Genomic DNA, 12,315 nt, shown 5'->3' with positions numbered 1-12,315 from the left:
CAAAAGTCTAAGAAGGCAAGGAAGACATTTACGCTCCATGAAGTCCTGAATCCTCACATGGTGGAGGGTTCAGTTTCGAAGCACCACAAGTTGGGGCTCTCCCGTGCTCATTTCTTCCCTCTTTCCTCTTTCTAGAACTGTAACGACAGGCTGCTGGGCACCTGATTCGACACTGGAAGAGGCCATTACTGTAGATGACAGGGGTCCTGGGGGTTTGTGGATAGAATTTAGGAAGTCCATGAGTTTGTATGCAAAAAAATATGTATCTTTTTAAAAAAGAGTTTATTTATTTATTTGAAAGAGAGAGAGAGCAAGCAAGAGAGCACAAACAAGGGGAGCGGCGGGCAGAGGGAAAGGGAGAAGCAGCTTCCCCGCTGAGCAGGGAGCCCGATGTGGGGCTCAATCCCAGGACCCTGAGATCACCACCTGAGCCAAAGGCAGGGGCTTTAACCCACTGAGCCACCCAGGTGCCCCCAAAATCTTTACTTTTATAGTCTCTTTCAATTATAGGTTCAGGGAACAAAAACCAATAACTATCAGTAACTGTGATTGTGTCACTAAGAGTAATCACAGATTTTTTAAAAAAATGACATATTCAAATTATTATAGATATTCAAAATTTAATTCTCACTAATACTTCAAAATTACAGGAATGGCTAGAACTAGCCATAGATCTTATTATTTAAAGCAATTAGTTAATAAATAATAAATAATAATAAAGGAACTGTGATGTATAAATTTGGTTTTTCTAAATATTCTGATAACTTTATTTCAGTATAATTAGCTTTTTTGGTAATCCTGGATATTTTATTTTATGAATTTAAAGGTTTTTTGTTTGTTTTAGAGAAAGAGAGAGAGCACACCTTGAGTTGGGGTGGGGGAGACAGATGGAGAGGGAGAGAGAGAATACGAAGCAGACTCCATGCCCAGCACAGAGCCCGCCACGGGGCTTGATCTCACAATGCTGAGATCATGACCCGAGCCAAAATCAAGAATTGGATGCTTAACTACATAAGCAACCCAGGCACCCCTAAAGAATCATTCTGAGAAGAGGTCCACAAGCTTCATCAGATTGCCAAAGGATTCCACAGCACACACGAGAAAAATTAAGAACTCAGATTAAAGGAAGACCTGAACTCACATATATATAATTTACTTCCCCAAATCAACTGTCTTCAAAGCAAAACAGGCAGAACTATCCACATTTTCTCTTCTAAATGCATACTTCAAACTGCAGGCTACCCTGTCATGACTTCCAAGTTGCCTTTAATATTCCTTTTAACCTGAATTTTACCTGCTTCAAAATTTGGTGGGGGACAGTGAGATTTCTGGAGGAGAAAGATACAGGCTTCAGGAAGACTTATAGGAGTAAAAACGGTAAGAGAACAAGAATTAAGAACCAGAGCCCAAGTTTATCTTATCTGCTTGGTTCCATGTCAAACCCTTGCAGTCAGAATCAGTGTAAAATCCATTATGCACAAAAACTGTATTAAATAAAAATATTAAATCTATACATGTCTTGGGTAGTGTGGCAAAACTGTGCTTATGTGAAAAGTTTGGAGGCAATCCCTGGGCATTTGCTACTCTGGATGTGACTCCTCTCTATAACCTTGTTGGTAATGTTGGGAGCTCAGGAAAAGAGGGCCTCTGGCTTAGGAAGGAGGTAACTGATGCAGAGAAAGGGGAACCTTTTATTGCCCACACCTCTTTGTTATTTGTGAACTTCCTAGGGCTCTGGGAAGGTGGGGAGGCAAGGGGCCTAGAGATGGGGAACTGTGTGCTGGAAAATGGGTTGCTTGCTGGGTGGGAAGTGGGGGTGCCTGATCCTGGCTTGGAGGCAAGGGGGACTTGAATGAATGCCTGGGGGTTGGACTGGGACAATAAAGCCACGAAGGGACCTGTCTCATTAAAGAATCCATTTCCCATTTTCAGCAGTTGGCTACATTAACAAGCTGAGCCGTGAAAGGATTAGATCCGCTAAGTGAGTGCCCGTTCCCTGCACCATTGCAAAACACATTTCAGAAAGCAGTGGATTCGCCTTAAATGAGTATCTGCTGGAGGAGCAAAGCCCTAGGAAAACAAAGGGGCACGCCAGGGTAAGCTAATAATTCCTGCTGTGCTTTGAGGGCAATGAAATGACTGCAACCCTGAGAACTTTTTCTCCCTCCCCTGCAGTTGGTATAAACATAAGAGCCATTTTGATGATCATATCGACACCTCAGCAACAAGTGCTTCCCAGGTGCCAACAAAATGTCACTTTCCAAAGGGTTAAATGAACCAAAAGGCCTTGACCTCAAATATTCTTTTTCTGCACCCATTTAGTATGCATACCTATTAAACAAAACAATGGGCACAGATTCATATCCTGTCTCCAAATAATCGAATGATACAAGAACAAATCTACCACCAGCTGCTTCGTCCCATGCTATGCTTTGACTGGGAGGGGAAAGCCAAGTTTCGAGCCAGGTCTAGCCTGACTCAGGCCCTAACTTGTGAGTCCTGCTATTCTAACCCTTTCTCTTGATCTGCTTTTCAGCCTGTCTCAGAGCACACAGCTCAGAACAGCAGGGAAGTTGCTTAGCAAAGGGCCACCCACTTGCCTATTATTCCTTCCTCGCCTGTGACATGACACAAGAACAAAGTAGACATTAACCGCTACATTAAACCCAGAAAGAAAGTAATCAGTAACCTGTTATTCCCTTAATAAAGGGAAACACATGCAGTGTGAAATCCAGAAGACTAATCAATAGCTGTGGACAATGCAACGTGCCAAACAAATTGCAAATCAATTAGAATCCTTGTTTTCTTTGAAATGGTTCACTATATCTAAAGCAATTACTCCTTCATTAGACCTAATTTAACAGCGGGACTGCCCTGGCTACAACTGGCAGCGTCTGGCTATCAAACAGAAGAATGGCAGCTTATTTCTGTCTGTCTGTGAGTCTAGCACCAATCAAAAAAAAAAAAAATTGAATTCCTTTATAGGAGAGAAACTTTTAATGAATACGTGGATGTATGGTGTAATCAAAATATCAATACCAGAATGAAGATGTCACCCTCCCCAGCGAAATTAAAAGAGAACTGCAAGAATCACAGGATAAAAATCTGTAATTAAAAACATGTATTTCTTTTCTTCTTTTTATGCTAGCTTCAAATAGATAAAAATGGCATTTAAGTAGGCAAAGTCCTTTTCGCGTTTCAGTCTAACACATTGCTTGATAACTAGTTTGAGGACTTCTGAAAAGAGAATCCTCTTGATTGTTATAAAATTTAGAATATTCATGTGCATGATCACCCCAAAAGTCCTAGTTTAGTTTATATTTAAAACTACTGAAAAAATAGCTCTACTGAGGCACACACAATAAAATTCACCCGTTTTAATTGTCCACTGATGAATTTGGACAAATGAATACAGGCATGTAACCGCCACCTCAGCTAAGATACATTCCTATCACCCCAGCAAGTTCCCAGGTATCCCTTTCCAGTTGGTCCTCTCCCCCATCCCTGGCCCCAGGCAATGCAGATCTGCTGTCAGCCCATTTCGCTTTTAAGAACAGTTTCCCATCCCATGGAAGGACTGGAAAAATTACTGAAATAAGATTTTTTCCAGCCAGTTCCGGGAAAATGGTTTTGTTCTTGTTTGAGGCAGCAAGCGACAAGCTCTTAGAACTGAAAGAGAAGATTACAAACTTTTTTGAAAGTAGATATGTTTAAAGAGATCAAAGCATTTCTGGAAGCTGAGGTAAATATCCCTAAATGAACTGAAAAGATTTTAACAGTCACAACTTACTACTGAATCGCTAACCTCTGAGGCTGCTATTTCTATTTTTTCTATTCATAAGTATTCACGGCTCCAAAAGTTGTTTCTTAGTTTAATGTTGCTTCATTATTTTTTTCTGATTATAAAATCAATCCAGCTTAATTATATGAAATTTCAACATTACAGAATTGCAAAAAGTAGCAAGAAAGGCCCTTATAGTTCCCTTTTCCCCAGTAATTTTTAAAAGGACCCAAAGCTATATGCATAAGGATGTTCTTTAATAGCCTTGTGGTAATAGCAAAAAATTGGAAGCTCCAGGAGATTGAGCCTTAAATTAAGTCACACATGTTCCTGCTTCCCTTCTTCCTTCCTTTGCTTCCCTTTTAACAGCTTTTACTCCCCTCCCCTCCCCCTAATCCTCCCTCTTCACCTCACATCAAATGGCTTTTCATTCTCTGCATCCTTTGCCTTTCTTCTTTTTTTCTTTAGAGCTCAGTGCAGGAAAATTCTCGCATTGAGGACACCGGTATCTTTTGCAGGCCAACCAACCCATTTCCCATCTCTTTCTCCTCCAAAGAAAATTACTCTGCCAGAGCTTTCACATTCTTAACATAAATCTGTGCTACCCCACAGCACACTCCATCTTGCTTCCTTCACCCTTTCACTCGTAACTCACTCAAATTAGTTTTTGTTTTTATTGGTTAGACTAAAAGTCATAATTTACCATAATCAATCAATGACTCAAGGAGCATTCACTGAAGGCCTGCTTCCCAGTAAAACCTGATTGACGGGGTCTGGGAGTTGATTCGCAACTCCAGTGAAAAGCGTGTGTGATGGTGGGGGATGGGATGAGGACGTTGAGAAGTTTAATCACCTCCTAAAGGTGACTTAGTTTGGTGCTTAGACTAAGAAAAAGCTGAGGTGAAAGTAGGCAAGAAAGTGCATTCCTCCTTTCAGCTCCCTCTGCACGCTAACTTTAGAGTGGAAAGGCTATCCCCAGGACACTGCGGCTGGCTGCCTCACTCCCACGGCTGAGTATTTGAAGACTATTTATTATTATGTAGAGAAAACCTTCCTTAGCCCGTGGGTATTTATGTTCTCTGAATGTGTGTGCAGAGAATGTAAAGACAACATTGTCTTGACAATTCCATGCGCACCCGCTCCTGGTGCTTTCCCATGGCTCCAAGACAATTACCAGCCAACCAGAAGATGAACACTTAGGCCAGCCCCCAGGGCATTGGGGGGGGGGCGCGGTGGTTCACCTGGTGGTAGTTAAGGAAGAGGTAAGCGTTGGTCTCTGACAACGTGGTGACCAGGGCACAATTAAATGCTGAATAAATCTGTGTGAGCACTTCTAAGGACAGGAATGGCAAATTTTATCCTTGAGAGGAGCAGAGGTAAGGAACTTTTGAGTTTCCAGGCAGTTTCTGAAGGTAGATAAAAATAAATCGGATTTTAAAAGTTCCCACTAGAGAGTCTTGACAGAAAGTCCTTCAGTCATAATTTTATCCTGTCATATTCCCTGGGTAGGTCACTGCTGGCAATTTCTGAATTGTTCGTAGTCATTTAAATGTTTTTGTTTATTTGTTTATTTTGGGTTTTTTTGCAAAGCAATGTCCGACCAAAATGAACTGTCTGATGGTTCTGGTTTATATGCTTTACATCATTTCTGCACGTGGCATGGAGACCTGAGTCTCGGCTGATGCACAGAGAAAAGCCATAACGGAATGGAGATGGAACAAATGAAGCCAGCCCTTCAAAGTGAGCACGGCCCTTTTGTGTGTTCTGCTATAGAAAAAAGTGAATAGACGGATCTTTTGCAAACTTTCAGGGTATACCAACTTTTTATCCCCTACCCCTGTTCCTGGGAATACTCATTTTGGTGTGGAGGTTTTTTTGTTTTTTGTCTTTTTTCTCCCTTGAATCTCATATTGACTATTAATATGAGAAGTCTATCCACTATGGATGAATGTTAACTAATACGGTTCTTCATACAAATGCAAACTTCCTCTTTACCAGCCTCCGGTGACTCGGCGTCTCCCACCAGTGTGGTATCATTCAGCTTCAGTTGCTATAGCATTTTCAAGAACCTCTCTGTTCTTGTCATAAATTATCTTTAAGTGAAAAAAGCTCAAAGGAGGTCTGTAGCAAACTGTATCAAATAATGAATTTGTAAGCAGTGGAAGAAAACACTTATCTTACTTATGCTCTTCTCCCATCGATTGTTCAGTGACCCTTCTTTGGGATACAGATGAGCATAACCCTGAAAAATGTTTGTGTTGTCTTTCTTTAACTGGCAGCCTGCAGGCTGCATGATCTAATAAATATTGGCAGGGCCAAATGAAATAATATAGAAGAGCTTCTCTTCTTTAAAGTCCACAGACCAAGAGACTCTTGTCACTTGTTAATATCTCCATCAAACACTGAAGTGTTAACATATGTGATACGACCACGCAATCAAGTAAGGACCGATTTGTTGACTAATTAAACCAACACAACAAGCTCTTTAGCACCTACAAGTGACAAGTTTAGAGCAGGCAAGTGGAAACTCTCAATTGAGCCCCCTTTTATGAGACTATCATGCCAAATTCAATTCTGACTGAGTAGTATTTGAATGTACTTGACTTCCACCATGTGCTGACATGCTTACAATAATTCATCATGGGTGACAATAGCCCAATATTGGAGATTTATGATATAGACAAAACAGTTACAAATGAAATGTAGCCCTAACGTGGGTCTGCTTTCCTTACCCACTGCCTATTGATATTATAATTAATGGTCAATTACTCAGGGAAAAGAAAATAGAAAATAGTCATTACTGGTTTCAGTCACCATTGGATTTTTTTTGGCAAATTTTGGAGGTAAATGAAACCATTTCCAGCATTTGGCGGTAGCTACAAAATAATAAATGGACAGAGAAGCCTGGTGTTCATGACTCATTTTAGCAGTGAGAATGAGTTAGTGGTAATATTTTAAAGGAGACTGAGTGTAAATTAAGTTGCCTGAGGATGGGAAAACATTCCAAGGTATATCTTTGGATGAGCAGACAACACGTACGGTTACATCTGGGTACGTGTGTGCACCTTCTTCCATCTACCACACAAATGTTTTATATTCAGTTTCCCTGTTAGTATATTGAAGCAGTTCCACCAATTTATTTCTAATGTCCTTCTGATCCCTAAAATTTTACAGCCTCTGATCCGACCACCCCATATTCAATAGGTTAGTGAAAGAGGCAGAACCCTTTCTATGGTTTTTGGCATGGAGTTAATCCCTTTCCCTGTTTCCTTCTTCCTCTAAACACTCACTTTTTTTATTCTTTCCATGCCTGTATTCAAATTTTCTCAGCCCCAACCCTCTTTTGACTGACCCTGTCCTTGCCAGCTGGACGATTCTATTTGTGGAAAACCATGAATTGAGTGTATCCATATTAACATAACACAAATGCCTACAGATACATGAGTCACATTTTCCAGTCCTTTCATGCCTATAACCACATTGCCACATAAAGCACAGTAGCAGTGGTAGTTCCTCCATAGGCTATTGAATTAGCAGGGAAGACAGAAGTCTGAGCCACATGATCTAGAACAGGCCTGTTTCCTGGGCCCAGCTCTGGGTGTTCTGTTTTAAACAGACCCCGGTCCTAAGCATCCCAGAGCTGCAGGTTGGTAGCCTGCATCCCAGGTACTAAATGCCTCGCTGTGTCCCACCAGTGATGGAGTAGCTCTGGACCCAAACGCCTGGCTGGGAACAAGGGTGACAACATGGTAAGATACTACATAGGTTCTCATCAAACTCTGAGGTGGACCTCCACACCCTAAGTGGCCACATCACATTGTCGAAAGAGTTGTCTGATAATTCCTCTACCTTGTGATGAAAATGACCGAACTGGGGCGCCTGAGTGGCTCAGTGGGTTAAGCCTCTGCCTTCAGATCAGGGCATGATCTCAGGGTCCTGGGATCGAGCTCCGCATGGGCTCTCTGCTCGGCGGGGAGCCTGCTTGCCCCCCCCCCCCCCGCCCCCTCTCCGCCTGCCTCTCTGCCTACTTGTGATATCTCTCTCTCTCTCTGTTGAATAAATAAATAAAATCTTAAAAATAAAAAAAAAGACTGACACTAACCTACCTGTCAAGTCCTCCTGTCCCCTATCCCCATCCCCTCAAAGAGACGATCTTCTTATTTTTCCCTTAACCTCTGGCTGGATTTTACCTCTTTGGAGTAGACAATATAATCACATAGTTCAAAAATCAAAACGACATAAAAATAGATTCACTGAGAAGACCTGCTTCTAGCCCTGTCTCTGTCCGCCCTGTTTCCCATCTCCCTTTTAGTCAATTCTTTTACTAGTTTCATGTATATCCTTCCCGTGTTACTTGAGGGAAATGCAAGCAAATGTATTTCTAGTTTTATTTTTTTCCTCCCTTGCTTAACCAAAATGTAGCATACTGTATGTTGTTCTGCCGTTGCTTTTCTTCCTTAACAACATACACGGGAAGTATTTCCAAATCAGTCCAGAGACTTCAGCATCAAAGATAAAATCTTTATTTCTCAATAGGGCTTCTGTTAGGAATTCTGCCTTTCTCAGTGAACTGCGTGGAGCACGGCAAAGGGAAGCTGGAATCTCTCCCCTAAGCCCAGGACAAGCGCGTAAGCCCTTCTTAAGCCCTTGAGACGCTCTCTCCTGTTTCTGGGCCCCTAGCTCTCTGTCTGCCTTCTCTCTTTTAAGAGACCACAGGGCCTTCTGAAATGTCACTAAAGGAGAGGATCGTGGAGGCCAAGGTACCACAGAAAGCATGGCATGGGGGGAGGTCCAGGTCTTTAAAGTAGACTGACATTCGGAGGATTTCCTCTGGCAATGATAACCTGTTCTTCTGAAGGTCTTTTTTCCTCGAAAAATGTGACTAAATTCAGGGACTGGGCTCCCCCGGTCTTGAATTTTCTCTCTCTGGTTCCTATATCCTGGACTATTCTGAGCTACTTGGGGCTTTAGTTTCTCCAAACCTAACCGCCCTCTAGTTATTTTTTTAAACAATACTCCTTGTTTAATTTTCTTCTTTGGATTTAAAAACTACTAAATAGTTGTCACTTGGAAATTTGGAGAACATAGAAATGTATAAAGAGGAATATTAGCATCACTCATAATTCTGAAAGAAAAAACTGCTATGAATATTTTGGTATATAGTCTTTTGGTTTTATAAATAGGGATTATAAAAAACATGGCTTTGTAATGTTTGTTTATAGTTCATATAGATTTGTTAAAAATAGACTTTATTTCTTAGAGCAGCTGTAGGTTTATAGCAAAATAAGTGGAAAGTACAGTGTTCCTGTATAGCCTCATAGCCTTTTCCACTTATCTATGTCATGAACATTTTTGCAAGTCCTGTAATTTGATTTCTTAAGTATCTTTCTAATATTCTAATATTTAGATTGCATTTCATATTCCTTATGTTCATTATTATAAACAACACTATAATCAACATCTTTGTAAATTAATCTTTGTCTATGTCTCTGATCATTTCCTAGAGCAGAGACTTAGAAGTAGAATCGCTAGGTCAAGGACACATGTATTTTTAAGGCTTTTGACACGTATTGCCAGGTTAGTTCAGATCTATTTTAAAAGAAATGTAAGGTAGTTACAGACACTGGAAAAAGCAGGCCACTCGAGTGTTCTATCTTACAACTCAGAGACCCAAAGTCACCATAAGAAAGTGAGACACTTATCCAAGTGAGTGGGAATCCCTATCCTGGGCATTGAGAAACTGCAGGTGAGGAGAGCTGCTTGGTGGTATTCAGACCCACTCTGGGAATGCTAGAAAATATGGTCCTTCAGAGCAAGAACTCCTTCAGTCTACAAGACTGTGGACTGAATTGCAGCCCTACTGAATTGTAGCTGGAAGGTGGGGGACAAGGCTTATTCACAGTCTCCACATGCAAACAAGAAGACTCATGTAACATTTCTAAAAAAGGCAAAGAGATTGTATTAGGGTTCTCCAGAGAAAAGGAATCAATAGGAATGAATATAGATATTACAGATTTACATATATATGCAATATATTACATATTTACATATTACATATATTACATATTTACATATACACATACACAGTATATGTATTACTGAAAGTACAAAATATTCTCAAGTTAAATTGCTTTAAAACTTTCAGAGAAGGTAAGTAATTTAAAAGGCTTATATGATTAATCTTTGTGTAACTTGGGTCATCACCAGAATATAATTGCACTTAATCGTAAATGTCACAAAATCTTATGTTTTGGCTTCAGGTTGCTTCAAGAGAAGGACATACATATTCCAGTTGAGAACCCTTTTGCACATCAAAAGCCCATGAGGCACATTATATCCCTTTTTAAAAAATGATGCGCTTTTTCTCGAAGTTTATGCAGTTTGAAGAACTTTGGGTTTATGGGTTGATAAGATATTTCAAAGAAAATTTTACCATGTTTGAAAACATAGTAATTCTCTTTAGTAAATAGAGAAATCAGAAAGTTCAGCACAAGAGTGAAGTATTAGGTTTTTTTATATGTACAGACACGCACATTTTCACTTTTGTTTTTAGATGTAAATTGCTGGGAGAAGGGATCTTTCTATGCTCAAAAAACTGAGAGCTTAGATTTCTTTAAAAATCCATTAATTTTAGTTTCTTTCAAGGTCCAGAGGATATTTTACAGACTGCTGTTGAGATCAGATGGTCTCCAAAGAAATCAATCCAATTTCAATAGAAGAGCTATGCTGTGTTGGGATTTTTCACATAATCCAATTGCTAAATGATATCAGGGCGACTTTGATTTAAAAGAAACAGAGACAACTCACTGTTCTCAATCCTCTATATTCTCACAAGATCAGCTGACCAAAAATGCTTCCCTAAAGAGAAAGAATGCATTTTTTTCAAAATAAAGGAAAGTCAACATTAACGAAATAATATCTGTACTGATCTAGATGTTATTTGATAATATCAAACATAGTGCTAATGCCATAAGTGAAAGCCACAAGAGTAAGGATGAAGCATTTGAAACTTATTTCTGCATTGTTCCTGAAATGCGACTCAACTCCGAGACATACAGGTGCTTCTTTAGCTTCTTGACTCAGAGAAACCGGTAATGATACTTTCCAGATTTGGCAGATAGCAAGAGTACAAGGTCATGAATAGAAAGGGCCATCAGTAAATTTAAATCCAAGAATGGGCTTCTATTGCGAAGGTAGGAGAAGTGAATTTTTATTATTACAAATCCTCCAAACAAAATGTTGAGAGTTCAATCTAGCAGATGCAACCAAATCTTTTATTGATAAGTTACACCGGTTTACAAGATACAAGAACAAAAGAGAAATGGGTTTCTACTCTCAAGTTTCTCACTTGTAATTTCCATTAAATATTCTTCACCTGGGTGGTGAAGTTTCAAGCACTGAAACTCAGTACCCTCAACAGTTACCTGGACAGTCTGAACTGATACGAGGTTGCTTTATCCTAAAAGTCTTAATCTCTGGTTCCAAATTCAGTCATTTCTGTAAAGAATGGAATTATATCCAAACGGTTACCTATCAGCCTTAGTTGCATTCTGGATTTTCCACCAAATTCTTTGTTTTTAGACATACTTACAGGTTCTTGTGCACCTGGATGCTTCCATTCTTCCCGTCTCTCCCTGACTCCCCCATAAGCATTGTCTTAGACACACAGCAAATGAGACAGCTCTGTTGTGGTAACAGATGATCCATTACTCTTAGGATTTTACTCTGTGTAATCACTAGTTACTCTGTGTAACCTTTTTTTTTTTTGCAGGTAACATCCATTTGATTGTGTTGGGGCGGCGATGGCAGCCCGGCTGGGGGCAGAGCAACCCTCACAGGTTGTTGAGTTCCAGCAGGGTCTGGTCGAGAGTCTGGTGTATCTCCACGTTCTTCTCCTTGGCACTGGCCAAGGTCTCTTCTAGGTCATCGATGTTCTTCTCCAATTTTGCCCCAGACCTCTCGGCAAACTCTGCTCGGGTGTCAGCCTCTTTTAGCTTCTCCTCTAGCAGTTTGATGTCCTCTTCATATTTATCTTCTTTGGTGGAATACTCCTCTTCTGAGGCCATCAGGGACTGGAGGGCCTGGTCCATGGTTCAGAGTTCCTCCTCCAGCTGCCTGGTGCGGCTCTCAGCCACCTCTGCTCTCTCTTCTGAGCGCTCCAGTTCTCCTTCCAGGATCACCAGCTTCCTGGCCACCTCCTCATATTTGCGGTCAGAATCCTCAGCAATTCACCTGTCTGTCCTTCCCTGCCTAGGCCAATGTATTTAATCAGTTGTCATGAAAAAACACTTTCTAGAATCCTCTTAATAATGGCTGTGATTTGTAATTTTGAAAATGTCTAGATCGGGTTTCGCAAATTGAATTTTTTGGAACACCAGTCCTTATGATGTTAACTGGTTTCCATGAGAAAGGGCTCAATGTGACACCCAGGATGGGCAAAAGGCCTCCCTCAAGGCCCTGACAGATGCAGCAGCTGAATGAATGACTTGGAAGGGTCTCAGGCTGCCTTTTGCTTAAACCCATCTCGTCTGAAC

At 40.6% G+C, this 12,315-nt stretch overlaps 1 pseudogene; it reads right to left on the bottom strand.

The window, feature by feature from the left end:
- Positions 1 to 11,536: 11,536 nt before the first annotated feature.
- LOC123943638 lies at positions 11,537 to 12,009 on the bottom strand (annotated as a pseudogene).
- Between the last annotated feature and the right edge of the window lie 306 nt (positions 12,010 to 12,315).

Source organism: Meles meles, chromosome 6 (assembly GCF_922984935.1).
Source record: "Meles meles chromosome 6, mMelMel3.1 paternal haplotype, whole genome shotgun sequence".
Taxonomy (NCBI): Eukaryota; Metazoa; Chordata; class Mammalia; order Carnivora; family Mustelidae; genus Meles; species Meles meles.
This window is presented reverse-complemented; position numbering and strand designations above follow the sequence as displayed.